Source organism: Ixodes scapularis, unplaced genomic scaffold (assembly GCF_016920785.2).
Source record: "Ixodes scapularis isolate PalLabHiFi unplaced genomic scaffold, ASM1692078v2 PGA_scaffold5__190_contigs__length_132052651, whole genome shotgun sequence".
Taxonomy (NCBI): Eukaryota; Metazoa; Arthropoda; class Arachnida; order Ixodida; family Ixodidae; genus Ixodes; species Ixodes scapularis.
In genome coordinates, this window is record NW_024609880.1 from 63638439 (window position 1) to 63658214 (window position 19776).

Genomic DNA, 19776 nt, shown 5'->3' on the forward strand with positions numbered 1-19776 from the left:
AACCTGAATCCGTCTGTAGCTCCCGCGACGTCAGGTCACGTGCAACCAATTTTCTCCCCAAATTTAGCGGGGAAACTTTTCGTTTACGGTCACGCCGTCGCGAAACCGGGCGACGGGCCACTCACAGCTGTAAAGGGAAAGTGTCTTGTTTCCATGGCACACGAGCAGGCACTCTTTCTGCTCGGAGTGTCTGCGCTGACCGTGACGGACACCATTGCTTGAACACTGCGAAAGAGATCTCTCCGCTTCAACGAGTTTATAAAACTGTTATTGCCGCCGTTGTGTCACGCATCTCTAGTGTCAATGACGAAGCAGTGTCTAAGCAGCACACGTAGCTCAAGTCCCAAGTTTTACACAACGTAACGCGCACAAAAAAGGGCTTAAAAAAAATTGCCGGTGCATAGCTGTTCTATGCTGCATATATTTCTGTAGAACTACGAGTGGGTGACACTAAAGTCACTGAATCGTGGAGAAGTAGCGCCATTGCCTTCTCTGCTTGCTAGCCGGACACAAACACATGGAGACACCAAACATCGCAAAGTGACTGGCTAATGAGGAAATATTTATTGACATTGTACAGTGTACGACGTGACACACACCATCGGTGTCCGTTGCCATGGAAGTCGCCATTTCGGCCCCTTTATATCTTCAAAAGCTTCGAGAGGGTCGTTCTAAACCAGCCGCACCAAAATCGCCATGGAGAATCATCGTACTGAAGGTGTTCCTCGCCAATATGAACTTTTTTGGCACGGCGTATGCAATGAACTTCTCAATCATGGCCATCTCCACGGATCTCTTAAAATGATATTGTTCTTCTTACGTAGTGCAAAACCAGACAATTATTTTTAACTGCCTCCAAGCACCGACACCGCATGTGGTGACGGTACGAGAATGTACGCTTTTTTCGCCGGTATGTGGATATCAAGATAACGGTACACAAGAAACGTTTCTATAAAGCTAACCTCCACCAGAGAATATAGATTGGCTCACCGAGAACAGAGAGGTCAAAGAGAAATTGCTCATGTGATATGCCAAAACAGCGACTGTACGGAGAGTTTGGCGCTACTTTCCCATTATCCAGTAGCTTTAGGTGGCCCAAGAAATGAGAGAGTGGTAAAAGGCGATTCACACACTTACGTCGAGTCCAACCGAGGTCGAGGGTTGCTATAGCAACAGCTGCGTCGGCTCCAACAAAAAACTGCCCGTACCGCAGAGCACGCGAACTTGGCTGCTGTCCAGAGCGATAAGCGAAGATTGTGGAATCACGGCTGCCGGAGCGGTATCTGTCGCCGTTTCAAACAGTCAGGAGCGCGTCGCGTTAAAACTAGCAGATAAAGAAAGGAAGCGCGTACGTCACTTGGCAGCAGGCGGCGCACACGTCACTTCCGTGACCGAACTTCCGTCATATCGACCTTCCAACTTTGCACCCCCTTCCACGCGCGGAGAAAGACGCAGTTTTACGTCAAAACTGAAGCTTTCTGTTCGAGCAGAGGGTCGATCATAAGACACAAAATGTTACACGACTGCGCACTGTACTTACGGAAGTGTCTCCTTCCTGACTCGTCCCATGGGAACGGCCCAAAGGCCCGGGTCCGCCGAGGTCGCTGCTGTGAGGACGGAGGTAGATCATGGTGTAGACAAAAACAACTAACGTCTTCCTTTTCTTCGGAGATTGTATTCGAAATACGCAGGCTTTCTCGTGCAAAGCGTGTGGTAAGACGAGAGCACGTGCACAAGCTCGCGCTCCTGAACTGGCTCGACCAGCTCGACTTAGAAAAAGTGAAGTGTTCGTGTGCAGGTTTCATAGGTCCCATTTATTCCACACGTAGGCTGGGTCAACGTTACTAGATTACCTCAGTTGTCGAACTCCTCCGGAAGGGCGTACCCCCCCCCCTTCCTCCCCTCCTTCACTCACTTCAGTCCGCCTCCCGTAAAGCCCCTTCATGTTTTAAAAGTTGCGCAAGGTGCGTCGGTGCACGAGACACGTGCAGCCCTTGGGAAGATCATGGCGGCACAGCGCAGCACTGGGCTAAATTTCAGACGCCATATTCTCCCAGACTATGGAGGCCGCCCCCCTAGATCTAAGACTTCGGTGCGCAATTGAAAAAGCCACAATTAAGACCAAAGTGGATGAAGACGCGCCTACACCCGATTTGGGCCTGCTGCAGCTCTGGGCTCACCGCCTGCGAGCGGTGCAGACTTACAGAAAGGGACCACGCACTCCAATCAAAAGACGCAACATTACGCGAGCGACGGTTGAGGCTAAAGTCTACGCCCAGAAGCTTGGGCTTCAGCGGTGGTTAGATTACAGCTCGACGCTTTCCGAGAAGACGTCAGTGGCTCGACTCTGGGCCACCAGCCGCTCCATGCTTGGAAAAAAGAGGACAAAGGCTGCTACCGGCACCCTTGCACTCAAGATGGGAAAGACGGAAGAGGAGCTGACGGTCATGGCGGGGGACTTGTTCTTTCCGCAACCGGCGGCCGACTCCTCTGACTATGACTCCTACGCGCAAGAAGTGCTTGCACCAGACTCAAATCTGGACAGACCATTCACAAGGGGAGAGCTGGAGAGCGCCCTGCACTCTGGGAAAGCCAACACCGCACCAGGGCCCGACCAAGTCACCACGAACATGCTACGGAATTTACCTGACCACATCGGACAAGAGCTTCTGCGCCAGATCATTCAGATCTGGGAGACGGGACAACTACCGCAAGATTGGAAACACTCTGCAGTGATTCCCATTCCTAAACCAGGGAAAGACAAAGGTGACCTTGCAAACTATAGACCCATCTCCCTCACGTCGTGCACGTGTAAGGTCATGGAGAGAATGGTTCTGCGGCGTATCGAATGGCTCCTTGAGACGACCGGGGCTTTCCACTCCGTGCAGACTGGGTTCCGGCCCGGCCTAAGCACGCAGGAGAGCCTAACGCTCATATCGGCGGGAGTCATCACAACAGCCACACGCCAAGCCGTGCGTGCCATTGTTACGGTGGACGTCAAGAAGGCGTTTGATTCGGTTCCCCACGCCGCAGTCATTCGCGAGGCACAACAACTCGGTTTCGGTGGGAGACCGCTCAACTTTATCCGGGCTTTCCTTGCGGGAAGAACGTACTCGGTTCAGTGCGGCTCTAGTCACAGCGAACCAAGGGCGAACCGGGTAGGGGTACCTCAAGGATCTGTATTATCGCCTATGCTATTCAACATAGTCATGGCAGCACTCCCACACGAACTTGACAAGGTGCCACAGCTTGGGTTTACGATATATGCAGATGATATATCAATCTGGACGAGAGAATCGAGCCTATCCCAACAACAAGACACGCTGCAAGCCGGCCTTGACACGATAGAGAATCATCTTCGTCGCGTCGGGCTACAAGCGTCACCAGAGAAGACCAGTTTCGTCGTTCTTGCCCCGAAACGGTTACGCGAAGCCAAGATTTCAGACGCCTTCAACCTTGTGCTGGCAGGGAAGAGGATCGTCGCAGCGCCATCAGTCAAGATCCTAGGGCTCCTAATAGATGAGACCGGTGGAGCAGACCTCTGGCTTCGACAAACTATCAAGCAATGCAACTCGGCCCTGAACGTTATTCGCCGCATCTGCTCGGCACAAGGAGGAGCAACAGAAGAAGTGGCCAGGCGGATGGTCAAGGCGCTCGTGGTGTCACGCGTCTGCTACGGCGCGACTCACTGCAGGCTCACCAAAGCACAATGGAAAAGACTGGAAACGCTAAACCACCAAGCGATGCGCGTAATCACCGGTCTACCGGCTTACACGGCACTTCCAAGACTCAAGGAGAAGGCTCAACTCAACTCACTCTACGACACGGTGCATGCGCGAAGTCGGGCCCACTGGGACCGACTGAAACACTCTAGACAAGGCAGAGAGATTCTCTGCCGACTCGGCAGTAAACAAGAGGATTGGCCAGCACTCCCGGAACAGCTTCCCCCCTGGGAGGATTTGCTGGACATCGTGGAACACAAACCCCTGGGGAAGCTCAGGAAGGGCGACACACAGAAGCAAGAGAGACTTGTAAAAGCCCACAACAAAATGGTCGGATCCTGGACAAATCCAAGTACCATACTCGCTGCATACACAGATTTTGCTCTCGGCAACGACGGCCCCGGGGCGGCAGTAGCCTGCTTTCCGGAGATCCAGGTCGATGCGAGCACGCAGCTTCCAACTAGCATGACAGTTCGAGGAGGGGAACTAGCGGCCATTCAAGTGGCCCTAGAATCTGTCCTGGCGAACTCCACTACCAGACCAAAAGAACTACACATCTTTTCCGATTCTAAGGAAGCAGTCACAGAATGTAAAAAAGCCAACAGCCCGTGCCGAAGGGTGAGGAAAATAAAGAAAATTGCTGCTCGTCTCCTCTTGGAGGGGACGAAGACGATTATTAGCTGGGTTCCGGGTCACGCCGTAATCCAAGGCAACGAAAAGGCACATCAGCTTGCTCGCGTCGCCGTTATCTCCCTCCGCGAGCAATCCGCTATGCCCTCACACCAGCTGGACCACGGCTACTCCATCGCTTGTAATCAAGCACAGGAGTCCGCGGACGAAAACAACTACGACCCCGGTGAAGAAAAGCTTCGCATCAAAGAGCAATACAAGCATCGCCTGTGGGAAAGCCTGCCCCCAGACCCGGATCCCCTTCCAGGGGGCTTAGGACGAAGAGGACGAGTAATCCTCACTCGCATACTAGCCAACGCCAATCCCACTCCGGCCCGGATTGCCCGGTGGGGTAAAGGACGATCAGGCACATGCGTAAAATGCAACGGAACAGCAAAGGCGGACACTGTCCACCTTCTATGGAACTGTCCATACTACAAGGACTTGAGGACAAAGCACAAGCCCACAAACATCACATCGCTGGAGGAATGGGTGCGCCCACCTCCAAGACCACCAGACAACGTGAACATCCTGAAGAGTCTCTTGGACTTTATCTTTGAGGCGAAACTCGATGTTCACATGTAGTGTATATAGTATGTAGCATAGTGCCAAGGATGTCCAGGTCGCCGTCACCACCGACACCGCCCTTATTCCTCATCCCTTAGTTTATGGCCAATAAACGTGTTCAATCAATCCCAGAAGTGGCGCGCGGCACGTGTCTCGAGCATTTTTGCAACAATGAATGGCGCCACTTATTTTAAGAATAGACGGGCTTTACCGATGCCTACCGATGATGATGATGATGATGATGATGATGATGATGATGATGGCGGCTGTTCCCTTTAGATCGGGCGGGCTCGAACAATATTCATGCCCAAGCCTGGGGGCATTTGCGTGTTATTGCCCCCTAAGGCAGATCTTTTTCCACCAGTCCTCTAACCGTCTCTTTGTTGCCTCGACAGACGGCCTGTGTGGGCCACTTGAGGCCGTAGTCTCGTTCGAGGCAGGCCTGTCCGCTGGTGCGCCTGGCCTAACCTCAACGGTTTGGTGCCCATCTCTAGTAACAGTGAAGCCCAATACTTCGGCAAGCTCCAGAGGGCTTTGAAGGTCTCGGTTGTTGTCTCGTGACCGGGATGGCCGGTACCTAAAGCCCCTCGATGTGTTTGCGTTTGTCTTGCCGAAGATTTTTCCCCGCTAAATTTCCCCGCTAATTTTCCCCGCTAAATCTAGCGGAATAATTTCCCCACTAAATCTAGCGAAAAAATTTCCCCGCTAAATCTAGCGGAATGATTTCTCTGCTAAATCTAGCGGAAAATTTTCCCCGCTAAATCTAGTAAAATAATTTCCCCGCTAAATCTAGCGAAAAAATTTCCCTGCTAAATCCAGTGGCAAAATTTCCCCGCTAAATCTAGCGGAAACATTTCCCCACTAAATCTAGCGGAATAATTTCCCCGCCAAATCTAGCCGAAAAATTTCGCCGCTAAATCTTGCGGAAAAATTTCCCCGCTAAATCCAGTGGCAAAATTTCCCCGCTAAATCTAGCGGAAACATTTCCCCGCTAAATCTAGCGAAAAAATTTCCCCGCTATATTTAGCGGAAAAATTTCCCCGAGAAATCTAGCGGAAAAATTTCCCCGCTAAATCTAGCGAAAAATGTTCTCTTGAGGTCATGTGACTCACCGAGGTCACGTGACCCCCACGTGACCTTGGCGAGGGGGTCGTGTGACCCCTCCAATGTCACGTGACCACCCCTCCCCCCGATAACACGTGAACCTCAGTTCCCTTCCCTACTTCTCAAGGGCTGCGCTCTAATTCGGCGTTACAGGGAGTTTTAAACGGCTTTCATTTTTTTGACTCGTATCGTTCGAAAGTAGTTCGAGTTTCGTTTATTGCTCTAAACAAAAGTTTGCCCCCCCCCCCTTCCCGCGGCTCTGGAAACTTTCGTGGTTTTGTATGCGGCTCTTCGGCCGGGTCAGCCTGGCCACCCCTGCACCTCTAGAATACACCACAGCCTAGCCTTCGATCTGATAAAACCTACCGGACGGAGCGCGCGCAAGCCTGCAAGGAGTTCTTCTACAATCAACCATCCATCTCGCACGTGACATGTCACGCGCACCAATCGCCAGAGAGATCTGCGGTCACGCTGGGCACAAAATCGTTTAAACATTTTATGACTAGGCTTCACCAATACTGCAACGTGCCCCCTCCTAGTACTTCTAACCTCCTTGTCCCATTGGCAGCTGCGCTTGTCAGTTTCCACGACCGCTCACCCTATGGCGCTGCGTGTCCATCAGCGCCATGGACATCTTTGATGTCCATGGCGGACATCAAAGATGCAGGAAAAAAGGCCGTCGAAAAGTTCTGGAGATATTTGGGATCTTTGGCTGGCAAAGACAGTACTCCAGAACTGCTAGATTACGACAGTGGGTATCCAGTTCAGAATATCGGACAACTTCTTGAGACACAGCTCTACACTCTGTTCGGAGTTGCGGATGTAGAAATTTCCTCAGAAAACTGGAAAACTCAAAGCCGAATCATAGAGGACGTTCCATTGTCAGCATCTAATGATGAATTTGTATCACAAGTGGGGCGAGTGCATGTAGACCGTGCACTCGCGCGGTTGAATGGCAACACTTCTCAGGGCTTAGACGGAATCTCGGCTAAGGTGCTGAAGAATTTGAGACCCGATTCCCGCACCCAAATGGCGCACCTGTTTAGCCGTATAGTTTGCGGCGATGAACCCATCCCAAGGGACTGGAAGCGTGGCCGAGTCACATTCATTCCTAAGAAAGGTGGCAACAAACAACATCTGCGTGACTACCGCCCACTCACTGTAACAGCTGTAGCCTACAGGGTGTTTGCAACCATGGGCCGAGTGTGCTAGTGCTCTCACTCAGACTTGTACGTAATCCGTTACAAGTAACGAAATTACTTATAATCCCTTACATTTATGGGTAATTTAGTAACGGAATAATTACATATTTTCTCGAGTAATCTTAAAGTAATTCCCTTACATTGTTTAAGTAACAGATTCCTTGTAATCCGTTACATTTTTTTTACAGGACGAACCCCCCCCCCCCCTCCCCTTTCTAAAGAATTTTTTTTTTTTTTGTAAAGTCGAGGCGCAGTGACACTGTCACGCGAATAGACTTACGCAAAGGGAGGCTTGACACTCTTCAGTTCCGCAAAGCCTTTTTTTTTTTGCAACACCAAGCCCCTGAATAAATTTTTTTAGACCCTAAAAACGATGTCAAGAAATCCAAATAAGCATATCTACAAAAAAAAAAAAGGGGGGGGGGCGCAAGTTTTATCCGTTTTTTTAGTCCCTTGGAGTTAAGTGCACAGACAATAACTAACAACGTCCTTCTCGGTTATAGTGACTACGGCCATTTTCATAATGCCACAAAACGAGATAACGCTCCGTCTACTCTAAAATCTGCTAAAAGAGATGTGATAATATGTGAAGGTGTTATTGTCACAAGGATCCTCGTTCGTTGCTGCACACTTATCATCTCTTAGAAAAGAGGATGCATTTTTTTTCTGTTTTTTTGTTTTTTTTCACCTTAGTTTACCCTGTTTTAAAAGCTACTTACTTTTTTGTAGTCCAACTTCTAGCGTTGGCCCACTTTATTTGTGAATTCCAGCCAGGTTATCTGCATCAGTCACCCTTCTTTTGAGTAAGCGTTCTTCTTCCTGTTTTTATCACAGCAGGACGCATCTTATCTGATGCAGATATTTTCACAAATTAAACATATTGATGTCTCACGTAGACTTGATATTCTGGGCTTGAGGAGAGAGGGAAACTCGTGAGCGCGGTTCACAGTACTCTGCCCTTCGCTGCCTAGATGTGGCATCAACGGACGTCCATCTGGAGAACACCGGAGTAAACTGCAGTCGGTTCGTGCTCCGTGCGTTTTTGAACGGCATCAAAAAAGGTACGCACGGCAAACGTACGTTTATATTTTCTTGTTTTAATCGACGTTCTGATTAATTGTTGTTATGAGTGTACTTTTTTTCGATTACTTACGTGTATATACTGGAAACGTTTTTTTATTCAACAACGTCTCAACCGAGGCTCGACATGCTCAGAACCAAGGAAGAAGAATATCGAGCCAAACTTATTTATTATTCAATTATCACCTTACTGTTACAACTATGTTTTGCTATTGTCTGGCAATCCGGGCCCGTACAATAAGATGGGCATAAATCAATCCTTATCCTAGTTTCGGCTAGGTGTATGATGACTTCTACTGCTTCACGATTTCGACAATGGACAATTTTAGTAGATCGGTCCGATGGCTCCGATAACGATACCCGATACTCCGCCACCGTCTTTGCGCACTCATCATATCGTTATCAAGGGCAGCAGAAGTATCGAAGCGATCTACTTAAACTTTCGAATATACGGGGCTGGCTACAACGAGGAAGGTTTGCTCTATCTTCGAGGTAAATAGCACTTCCATTGCTTCGTTGCAGAAGCCCAATGCAGAGCACAAAACATTCGTGAGGAACAATATTGCACTCCCTGCCAGTGCCTCAGTTCAAAAGGTGTTCAGCGTAGCAGTTTACATACTGAGTTAGAAATAACGCAAAATGTCTGACGAGACTTTCGAGAGTCAGCTGTTGCTCAAAATACTCGGGGTCATTAAATGGAACAGGTTGCAACAATAAGAACTTGAATAACCGGCTCCCCTTTGTTCTCTAACTGAAGACAATATTGTTAAAAGTAACGCCACGAAAGTAATGGATTACTTTTTGGGGTAACGGTCACTTACTTTTATGGCAGAGTAATTGTAATTGTAATACATTACAATTTAGCCTTGGGTAATTGTAAATGTAATCCTTTACTATTTTTCAGTAACGTATACAAGTCTGCTCTCACTGAGCTACAAAATGGATTCCGCAGAGATCGTCGACTGGATGACAACTTGTTCACCCTGACCCAATGCATTGAGATCGCTCGGTTGGAAAAGCGGAACCTTATCTGTTGCTTTTTGGACGTTGCTAAAGCTTACGACAGTGTTCCCCATTCTTTGCTGATCAAGCGGCTCCAGCAGCTCGACATGCCGGAACCTTGGGTGGAGCTAATAGAGCGGCTTTATGATGGAAATCAAGTTATGGCAACGTTCAACGGAGCCTTTTCTGGTGACGCTCCGGTGCGTAGGGGACGACGTCAGGGTTGTCCGTTATCCCCCGTTCTGTACATGCATGCTCTATACATCCGGCATGGAGAGGGAGCTAGAACTCACAGGTATTGGCTTTACTTTGCGACACATGCAACACGGAGACATGGTTGAATGGCGGCTCTCCGGGCTCGCTTTTGCGGATGATCTAGTACTGATGGCCGACAACGTCTCAGATATGAAGAAACTGCTGATCGCCTGCGAAGCGGAAGCGGCTCGGCTTCGACTGCAATTCAATACCAACAAGTCGGTCGTGGTGCTTTTCTCCGGGCAGGGCGAGGGCCTTGAATCTCTCACCATCCAGAACACTGCGCTTCCTGTTAGTATAGCCGCTACAGATATCTTGGAGTGACCCATGACCAGTGCAGAAGACTACCTAGCAGAGCACCATGAAATTCTCAAGGCGTCAGCGCTGAGGAAGAGAAATGTGCTACGTCGAAAGAGCCTTTGGTGCTGCGATCGGTATGTATTAACCCGTGAACTTTGGAAAGCTGTCGCTGTGCCAGGCTTGACTTTCGCCAATGCCGTTACATGTGCCCCCAGCGAGATCCGAGGATACCTTGAGCGGCGCCAAAGGGACATCGGACGTCAGGCACTCGGATGCCATGGAAGAGTCGCAAACGAACTGGTCCAAGGAGACCTTGGCTGGTCCTCCTTTGAGGCACGGGAGGCCAGCAGCAAGTTGGAATACTACGCCCGATTGCGACACATGAATGGAGATCGCTGGGCACGGCGGATTTTCGTGTACATTCACCTAAGAGGCGTGCACACAACATGGAGACGCCGTACCATCCGACTGGACACGAAATACGGGGCTTTCTCAATGTCCGACGAGCCTCCGACAAAGAAAGAGTGGGTTGCCAAGGTGAGAGAGAAAATTAAGACCGTCGAGGTGAACCGGTGGAGAGCAGACATGCAAGAACACTCAAGCATGCACCTTTGCGCGTCTTTCAAGACCACTATTGCTCCAGTCCTCTGGTGTGGTAATACGCTGGGCAGCAGGCTCCTCGCTGAGGCCCGAGGGGGCGTCTTGCGTACCCGCCTCTATCGACGAAAATATGACAGCAACGTGACCGACACCCTATGCAGTGCTTGTGGGGAAGTGGAAGAAACTATACACCACTTGGTACTTGAGTGTCCGGCACTCGCACCAGCAGCAGACGTCAGCGCTCGCATCGAGCAAGCCCTCGGGTTTACCGAGGAGAACACGTATGTGCAGTGCTCGAAGCGGAGACTCGAGGCCTGGTGGGCAGTACATTGTTGAAACTAGTGGATACACACCGCTTTCTAACCTTTTTTTTACTTTTTTATTAATTTTTTGGCGTGTCTATTTAGTAGACGCCCGATTCAAAGGGAATCGCCAGATAAATACAATACAATACAATACAATACGCTAAAGTTCCTGTATATAGCTACCTACGGCAGCAGAGCTGCGCATTCAGCCTCGGCGGGTGACCGAAGCGCCGGCTTTCCCGCACGCCCTGGATGCTTTGCTCGTCCCGTGACTAAATTTGGCGAATAGCGGCGACCGTAATGGCGCATTCACACTGGAAGGGGATCCGCGTTCGCGAAGCGGTCGCGAATGCGGTTCGCGAGCGACCCCGTTCAGACACACCGAGAGGCGGTTGGCGGTTTCTCGGCGATCACGCGTGATCTTTTGAGACTTGCGTTTGGCAACCCTGTTTTACAATCCAAAATCCACTTTAATTCAAGATCCAAAGCCAAAGTTTTGCTATTTTGGCACTCGGAATATTTTTCTTCGGGATGTTCGCGCGCATCACGGGTTCAAGGAGCGAAAAAAGAAGCATGGACCCGCCAAACTCGCCTGTGATTCCCTCGACTTCGCCCACAAGCAAAGCCCAGCTATATAGGCGCCCCTTGCTCACTCAGAACAGGATGCCCCCGACCTTTTCTTCGAAGTGGACCCTTCCCGCATGAATAGCTGACCTTGTTTTCGGGATAGAGGGCTAGTTTTTCCCCCTCGTTGTTGTTCGCTCTTATCATTTTCAAAGTTGTGAGCGGTGGGGCGGACCGTGGTGCGGGGGAATGTGTTCGGTGCTAGCCGGTCGTGGCTTCGTTGGTGGCGGACTTTCCTCTCGTCATTCGCTCGTCGATCGAGTCTACTGTTTGTTTGACATTAAGCTCAAATAAACGTCGTATGGATTACCTCTGCATTGTCTGGTACGTACACTTTATTCCTTGAGTAGCTTCCCTTTATTTATTTTATTAGTAGTAAACGTTACAGGTCGAGCTAGCGGTACCCTGCCCCCTCCGCGGTAGTGCGTTGGCTACGCAATCAAGCTTACGGCGTCTCTGTCGGCCTTCGTGGTGGTCATGCACGGTGGCGAAAGCTTTCAATAGTTCACGCGACTATCCTAGTTGGTAGAAAAGCTGATAATTCGGTCGATCAGGGGCGGGCTCCGACGTTCTACAGGCAGGGATTAACAAGGCAGCGAGCTTGGGCTGTGGCACCCGGAATAATCAACAAACTCTTACCCGAACCAAATCACCGGTGCGAAGTCCGCTAAAATTACCGAGTCAATTCTTTTCGCGGCGGATTCAAGTGACGGACGTGAACATCAAGTTTCTCCGAAGATTTGTCGAAAGCTGAGACTACAGCGCTAGGACTACAGCGCCTTGGACGCCTCACCAGCGGCAGGTGCCATCTTGTTTCGAAAGTCACTGACGTCACGTCAGCGTCGTGTTGTGATTGGTTGCCGCTTTGCGTTTCGTCAAAGCAAAGCGGTTGGGAGAAATCGGTCCCGAACAGGGTGTAAGATAGACAGGTGGGGAAACGGCCCATAGAAGTCCACCGCAGCGCCGTGACCGGATTGTGTACTCGTCTGCTTGCGGGTACCGCGGATTTGCGACAGATGGCGCTGCGGTGAGAAGAAAAAAAAAATGGATTCGGATTTGCATGGAACTCTACGGGAGAGTGCGAAAAATAAACCGAGATCGTGACAGTCCGCCATTGAAAATCCACGAGAAACCATCTCCGTCAGTTTAGCCGGTCAATACCGGTCGCCCACCCGGAGTGAGAGTTCGCGGTGCTCCACATAGATGGCGCCACACGAAAAGAGAAATAGACCATTTGCAGTCCTCCCAAGCGCCCCGGCGCGCGCGCGAGGAATCTTGGGATCGGTGTTCTGTCGGCCCCCGTCGTCTGGCTGCTCTCCGTTGGAATCGCATCACCTCGCTCTAGACATACTTTTCATCTTCGTTGTTTATACTTAATAATCCTCTTTTTTATCTACTCCAGTGTATTTTTCTTGTTCATAAGTGTATCTATTTCGTTCAGCGCTTTGTATTTCTTCTGTATATTACGTGTTTTTGTGCATATTCCATCGTTTTCGACGCGGCCGTCGACGGACACCACGCCGCTTCGTTCGCCGCTCCCGGGGTGAGTACTGACTGTTGCCGTTACGCTCTATCCCGCTCCTAGGCCGTTCATTTAACTCGTGTGCGGTCGCGAGAGAGCAGTTTCGAACATCACTACAAATGTCACCGCTGTAAGCAGAGAAATAAAGTAGTCATCACGAAGCGAAGGCCGACATGCCTTCGCTTCGTGATGCGCTCGCCCTGTGAAATGTGAGCGTGGGATATCGAGTACTGCTTGCGTGCTCAACATTCGGGACGGTGCTTTGTCGTTGCGATCTTTTTGCCCTTCGGACGCTTGCGAAGCTGTACCAGCGGTCGGCGTGCCTCGGCAGCGCTCGTCAACAACCGTCCGCGCGGCGTCACTTTTCTCGCGTTCGCTGACCGTCCGCGAGCGCCGGTGATTCATCGTCGCGGCTGGTATGCGTATGTAGTACATCGCATAGCTTCACAATCGCTCTTAACAGCGGTTGTGAGTTGAGCGGGCCCTTAGCAAGCGAGTTATGTCAGCAACTGCAACTTTGAAACTGATGGTCACTTCACTTATTTATTTCACTATTCGAGATGTCAGCTGAATGTAGTATCTTCTTAGGTCACCCTCAGAAGCCACATGACGGGCGGTACAACCTGCTGTGTACCGGGCTGTGCCCACACCACTCTCACTGCCAAGCATGTGTCCTGGAATCGCTTTCCGAAGAACAGCCATCTACGCAACATTTGGGTACAGCGAATCAACAGGAAAGGTATTTACCATATTTTTTTACTTGTTATCTACACTTTCCTGACAATGATCAGGAAGGTACAGTGTGTGTACTGTCCGACGTGGCCCAAGTCATTTTACCCATATGTACAACATACCTGCGAAACACATTTTTTTTAAAAATAAAAATAGCATTCATTATTTTTGACCTATAAGTGCAACATACGACTGAAACAAAAAAGACAATCTCAAAGAATCCCAGATGTTGCATGTGCCCTTTTCACTCTCTTGGCCACTTCCACCTGCACCGACATACCAATATTTGATTGCATCGCAGGAATGTCGCTTCATCTCACTACCCTACAGCTAAAGCAAAGATACTCTCACAGTGCTTCTATCATTTTCAGCGTGCATCCACTCCAGGTTTGTTAGGCATAAACTATGTGCTTGTTCTTAGTGCCCGCTGCACAATGGTACTGGAAGTGTTTAGAAGGCGGTGGGGTGACGATGGGGGAGGAGGAGAACTGAATTCTACCCCCTTGCCCGGATAGTTTACTGACGCCCCTGTTCAGACGCCACGGCTGCTGCATCCATTCTTACCACTGAGATTGAGTTGCACTTGCTCCAAAGTTGAATGGGTGAATCTTAATATGGTGCTAACTGCTTCTTTTGCATGCAGGTACCACTGGACGGTTCTCTCTGTGGACGCCAACCTCTGACAGCAGAATATGCGGCGCTCATTTTAACGAAACTGGGAGAAAGAAGTACGAGGACAAAGCTCCCCGGTTTTTTCCAACCAGGACATTTCCGAAGTGTATGTTATTTGCCTATTTTTGTTTCTTTCTGCAATAGTTGTTTTTCCCTGCTTATATTCTTGCTTGTGATCACTGTATACATGGGTCGTTTCTCACGTGAGCTACGTCACTGCTGGTGGCGTCTGGTGATTTGTGGACAGCGGTGCTACCCAGTGAGCATGGCGAAATACGTGACCTACGGAAGCAATCATCGCTCTCATAGAAAAAGACGGAGCTTCAAGCAATCGTAATGTCAGATTTTGTAGAGCTGCAGACATAATAACAATGTTTTGTCTGAATACATGAGATCTCTCAACGGCTAGACGACGCAAATGGACTGCAATCGAAAAGAGGTCTTGCGACGTGCGGTTAAGTAGCATCAAGGATATCACTGAAACTGAAAAAGTATAACATTCTCGTCCGTCATTAAATTTGCAGTGGGAATAGGTGGCATATAAACCTACTGACTGCCTTTTTCAAGGATTTGGCTTGGCTTAGCTAGCTTGCTGCTCAAGGCACCAGGGGATGTCGCTCTGCTGCCTTCATCTCTGATGGCCCCAAATGACAGCTTTTAATCCAGCTCTCTCGTTGTGGAAAGTAGTGAAGGCTCTGCATGTTTCCTGTCGTACATTGAAGTGCCAGCTCATCTCGACTCTAAATAACAGCAGTGTGTTTGAACGGTACCAGACGATGCTTCTTTATATTTCCGACTGCTCTATCTGACACAGTCGGTCACAATGCAAGAGGACTTCAGCGAGCTGGAAAACACTCTCTTAGCACATAGAAAAACATAGGAGAAAATGTACCAACATGAATTCTAGAAATATTTTGAGCGAAAACTGACGTCAGGTGCAAGGACTCTATAATTACTGTCCACCGTGTTTGCTTGACTAGGCAGCTTCCTAGTGACCATTCAAGCAGATAGAGTTGGACATGCCTTGTCAGGAGTTTGCGGTCGTAATATGCTTGAGCCAACTGCTTTGTAAGAAGTTGCAGCTGTGCATATCGTTCGTGTCACAAATGGAAACACATATGAATGCGGAAATATAATTATGTTTAATAAAGGGCCCTTTAGGCAAGTATGGACAGCCTAAGATGGCACCGAATATAGTCGATTTCACAGTAACATGGCAGGTGGCAGACTCTATAACCCCTGTGAACTGATTGAAGTGTTGAAGTCAAATGTATGTGACAGCTCTTTACTAGAGAAGTGTACTCTGATTGGCTCGCTTGGGACAAACCTTTTGTTGTGTGCCAAACTATGTTGAATAAGGATATAAACTTTGTTCCCTTCTTTTATACGCCGGTGGCTGTTGAATGCACTTCGTCTCAGAAAGAACTGCAACAATCGCTATTTGGCTACAACATTCCAGACCAGCTACCAAAGGGTAGAAACAGTGACCGCTATTGATCCAGCTGAGCTCTTGGTTGTTTGACATGTTATGTGCTCCGTACAGTGTAAGCTGTGCCCTGTGCTAGACAGAATTCCAGCCGGTATGTAATGCTTATAAAATAATTGCGTGAACAATTGCCTTATCCTTGCCTGCAGATGTTGCGGCCTGCCCAAAGGTCCCAAACATGATCTGCGCAAGGAAGCGCCATGCGCTGCAGCCGCTGCCGGCCTACTTTCTGTCGGACCTTGACCTGGCACAGACCGTGACCCTGCCTGCTAGCCAGGAGCCAGCACAACCCGGCAGCCCCTTGGCCTCCGCTGGTGCCCCTGACACTGATGATGTAATAGCTAGCGGTAAGCTCCTAACATTGAGCATCAGTGTTGCTCGTCTGTTTATTTGGCATCCCTGTCAACTGTGCAGCAGTCCCGATAGGTGCATGGAACACTTACATGCAGTACGTCGAACTTTACAAACTGTACTAACTCAGTCACCGCTGGCTATAGCACGCAAGTTGTGGCCGTTCCATACTCGCAGCACCATATGGCACGGTGCACTCTAAGATACCGCACATGCAAGGTACCCGCGGAGTTGTTCTTTCAGATTGCGGTCACACCCTCACTTCATTGTCTGCCAGGTACAAAGGAGATGCTGCCACAGCCCTGCTTGCATGTTATTTGCCTCAAGATCCAGATTGAAAAGTGGGGACACATGCTTTTGTTTATCCATTGTTTCCTACAAGACAAGCGGCGATTCTCTGGCGTCCACAAAAAAACCATCCCCACTTTTGTTATGGAGCACGGGCAAGGCTATGCATGCTCTTAGAATTCGCAGTTGACTCCAATGCATGCGCACGAACGCTGCACCGGAGCCTCTCAGGGCTTCGAGTTAGCGTCCGCAGCATTCTCCGTGCTCCAAGTAAGTGTAGAACAAAGCTTAGTTCCGCATTTCCCCGCAGCACCCCTGACGATCGGATCTCAAGGCGAATAGCCAGCATTCCCATTATAGCTCCTTCGTGTGGAACAGAGCAGCATTAAAGAGGTCATAAACCGACTCAGTTACTTCTGCTAAATGCTGCTGTCGCACAATAAAGCTTGAGAACAAGCAATATTCTGCTCTTCCTCACAGCCAGGTAAAATAATCACATGATTACTGTTAGGGGTTAGCTGCTACTGTTGGCGCAGTGATTAGACACAAGCCCAAGCCCCAATAGTTACCATGGCATTGATTGTAACCAAATAGTCAGGTGCTCACTCAGTGCTTGGGTCCAGTTCATAAGCCGTCTGTATTCAAGTGTCGTCACCCTGGTGTGAACCCTAGGCTTTCTCAACATTGTGATTTCTGACTGTAAATTAGCCTTCTATTCCTCAGAATATAACCTTGGCAGGGGAGCCTCTGGTTTGTGGTATATAGATTATTATATAGATTATATTTGTGCTACAGACGTCAGTATGCTTGTATGAGGTGCAGAACATCCAAATGCATATCGTTTCTTGGCCCCTTTAACATGTGATGCTTTTTTTGTATGGCACATGATATGCTATTTGGCAGAGCCAAGGCAATTACAAGGAGAAAGCCTAGTTTTTTGTTTTGATATTTGACTGCAAAAATGATGTGATATTTATTTTGCTATCTCCCCATCTGGCAGACCACCAGTACAGCATCACAGGATGTATCGATCAAGCCCTGCGTGATCGCATCAGGCAGCTAGAGGAGCTCGCTTCTGCAAACGAGAAACTGCGCAAGGACAACGACCGTCTACAGAAAGAAAATGAAGCTCTGCGGAAGAAAGTAGCCCATCTTGAGGAGATGTATGACAAAGCAGAGGAGGTCATCGATGCTACAATCCCCTTTCAGAACTTCACGCTCACAGCCGTGCAACAGGACCCAAAGAAACTGGCCTTCTACACGGGATTCGACTCCCTGGAGAGATTTCTCGCCTTTTACAAGTTTGTTCAGGCAGGTTATGAAGCTCACAAGGAAAGTCAAGGTCCGCAGAGAAGGTCACCTTATCTATCCATGGATGATCAGCTGCTGCTCGTGTTGTCCCGCCTGAGGGTGGGACTTTTGGAGCAGGACCTTGCATACCGGTTTCGTATCCACATCAGCACAGTCAGCCGGGTGTGGACATTCTGGATTGGTTACCTAGCGGACTACCTTGCTCAACTCAACTACTGGCCGTCGCGACAGGTTGTGAACAAGCACATGCCGGAGTGCTTCATCGAGGCGTATCCATCGACGAGAGTCATTCTGGATTGCACGGAAATCTTCATCGAGACACCTAGCGACTTCAGGGTGCAGAGTGATACCTACTCAAGCTACAAGTGCCACAACACTGCCAAGGGACTGCTGGGCATCACCCCCAATGGGTTCGTGTCGTTCGTGAGCGACCTTGCCCCTGGCCGCGTCTCTGACAAAGCCCTGACCGCATGTTCCGGGCTATGCAACCTTCTTGAGCCCGGAGACTCTGTCATGGCGGACAGAGGCTTTTTGATCACTGAAGAGGTCGAAGCTGCAGGGGCTAACCTGAACATTCCACCTTTCCTTGGGGGAAGGCTACAGCTCTCCCTGGAGGACGAAGCGAAAACTAGGGCGATTGCGAAGGTCCGGATCCACGTGGAACGAGTGATTGGACAAATGAAGTGTTTTCGAATCTTGAGGGGTACTTTCCCAAACAGTATGAGCAAGAGCCTGGACTCTATCTGGAAGGTCTGTGCTTTGCTGTGCAATTTCACGAGAGAGCCACTGCTCAGTCGAAGCTAGAGCTGCAGTCTTGTGGCTTCGTAGATGGTCGTGGAGAAAAAAGAGGCCATATCTCTCTATCTAGCTCACTTCAGCTCCGGCAACTTTTTGTGCCCACACGCCCTCATGACCCATGACGACCATTAGCACCGACTACGGCCCTCGGGACTTTCCTCTACCCAACGAAATGGACTCACAACCCACCGAGGCCACGCTGGCTTCTCCCGCTGTCTGAAGCTTACCGCTCAATGCACCACCCACAGCCGGTGCAACCACTCCTGCCGTCACGTCGCTTCTTGATGCACCACTTGTTGCCGCGTGAATTCAACCTGCGGTCTTTACTCAGAATCCATTCTCCATCCTCGGCGACGATGATCCCGAAAGCAAGTTGTCGCCCCTCAACAACAGTTGCCACATCCGCACTGCCGCCAATGAAACGAAGCGTGCTCGTGGCATTTTTTTCTTCGGCGCCGCTGCGACTAAGCTTACCACCTCACCCCGGTGCATCCAACGTGACTCGAACCCTGACTCGTTCCCCCTGGAGGACGGATGGCATCCTGTCTCTCGCCGACGTAAGGCGGCCCCGCCCGCGGCGCCTCCAGCAGCATCGTTCTGCAGTGAGTTCTCCCACACTGTCATTCTACGGCCGGCCAAACCATGCCGCATCATGGACGGGGTCTTTCTTGCCATTGACTCTGCAGTTGCTGCACAGATAGACCTCAGGTCTCCTACACCATTGCAGCCCCCTACCAAGTGAGGTACCTCGACTGCAGTAATCAACTTGCAGTTGATGCTGCTTTGTCTCAAGTGTGCGATGCATTCCTCAATGTAACATACATCCCGATCGGCACTCTGCAGGTCTCCGTGCAAGGCTACGAGGCCATTCGCCGTGGCCAGGTTCGCGGATTCATAAAAAAAGTCTGGCGACCTGGATTCTGCGTCCTAAAAAACCTTCATTGCCGGAAATCTGCTATCCTCCAGGCCGGTCCTCTCACAAACTCTGGGTCGGCACTCATTACATTCGACGGCACCAGCCTCGCGTTGCCCAGTGCCCCAACAGCACCCAAGCCAACGGCACAACACAGCGTCGTCAGTTGCCTTCATCAACATCCAAAGAGAAGCCGGCGTCACCACCAGTGACGCCTGAAACTAGCTCCTGCTCAGCAAGCTGTGCTGTTATCTGCGCCCAAAGCCCTCATCG

At 49.9% G+C, this 19776-nt stretch overlaps 1 protein-coding gene across 1 annotated transcript in view; it reads right to left on the bottom strand.

The window, feature by feature from the left end:
• LOC120840909 overlaps nucleotides 1-1221 on the bottom strand; it is a 45036-nt gene extending 43815 nt beyond the window's left edge. The window contains exon 1 of the mRNA XM_040211682.3: nucleotides 1138-1221. The gene's annotated coding sequence lies outside the window, so the exon portion shown is untranslated. The remainder of the gene's footprint in view (nucleotides 1-1137) is intronic.
• Nucleotides 1222-19776: the final 18555 nt, after the last annotated feature.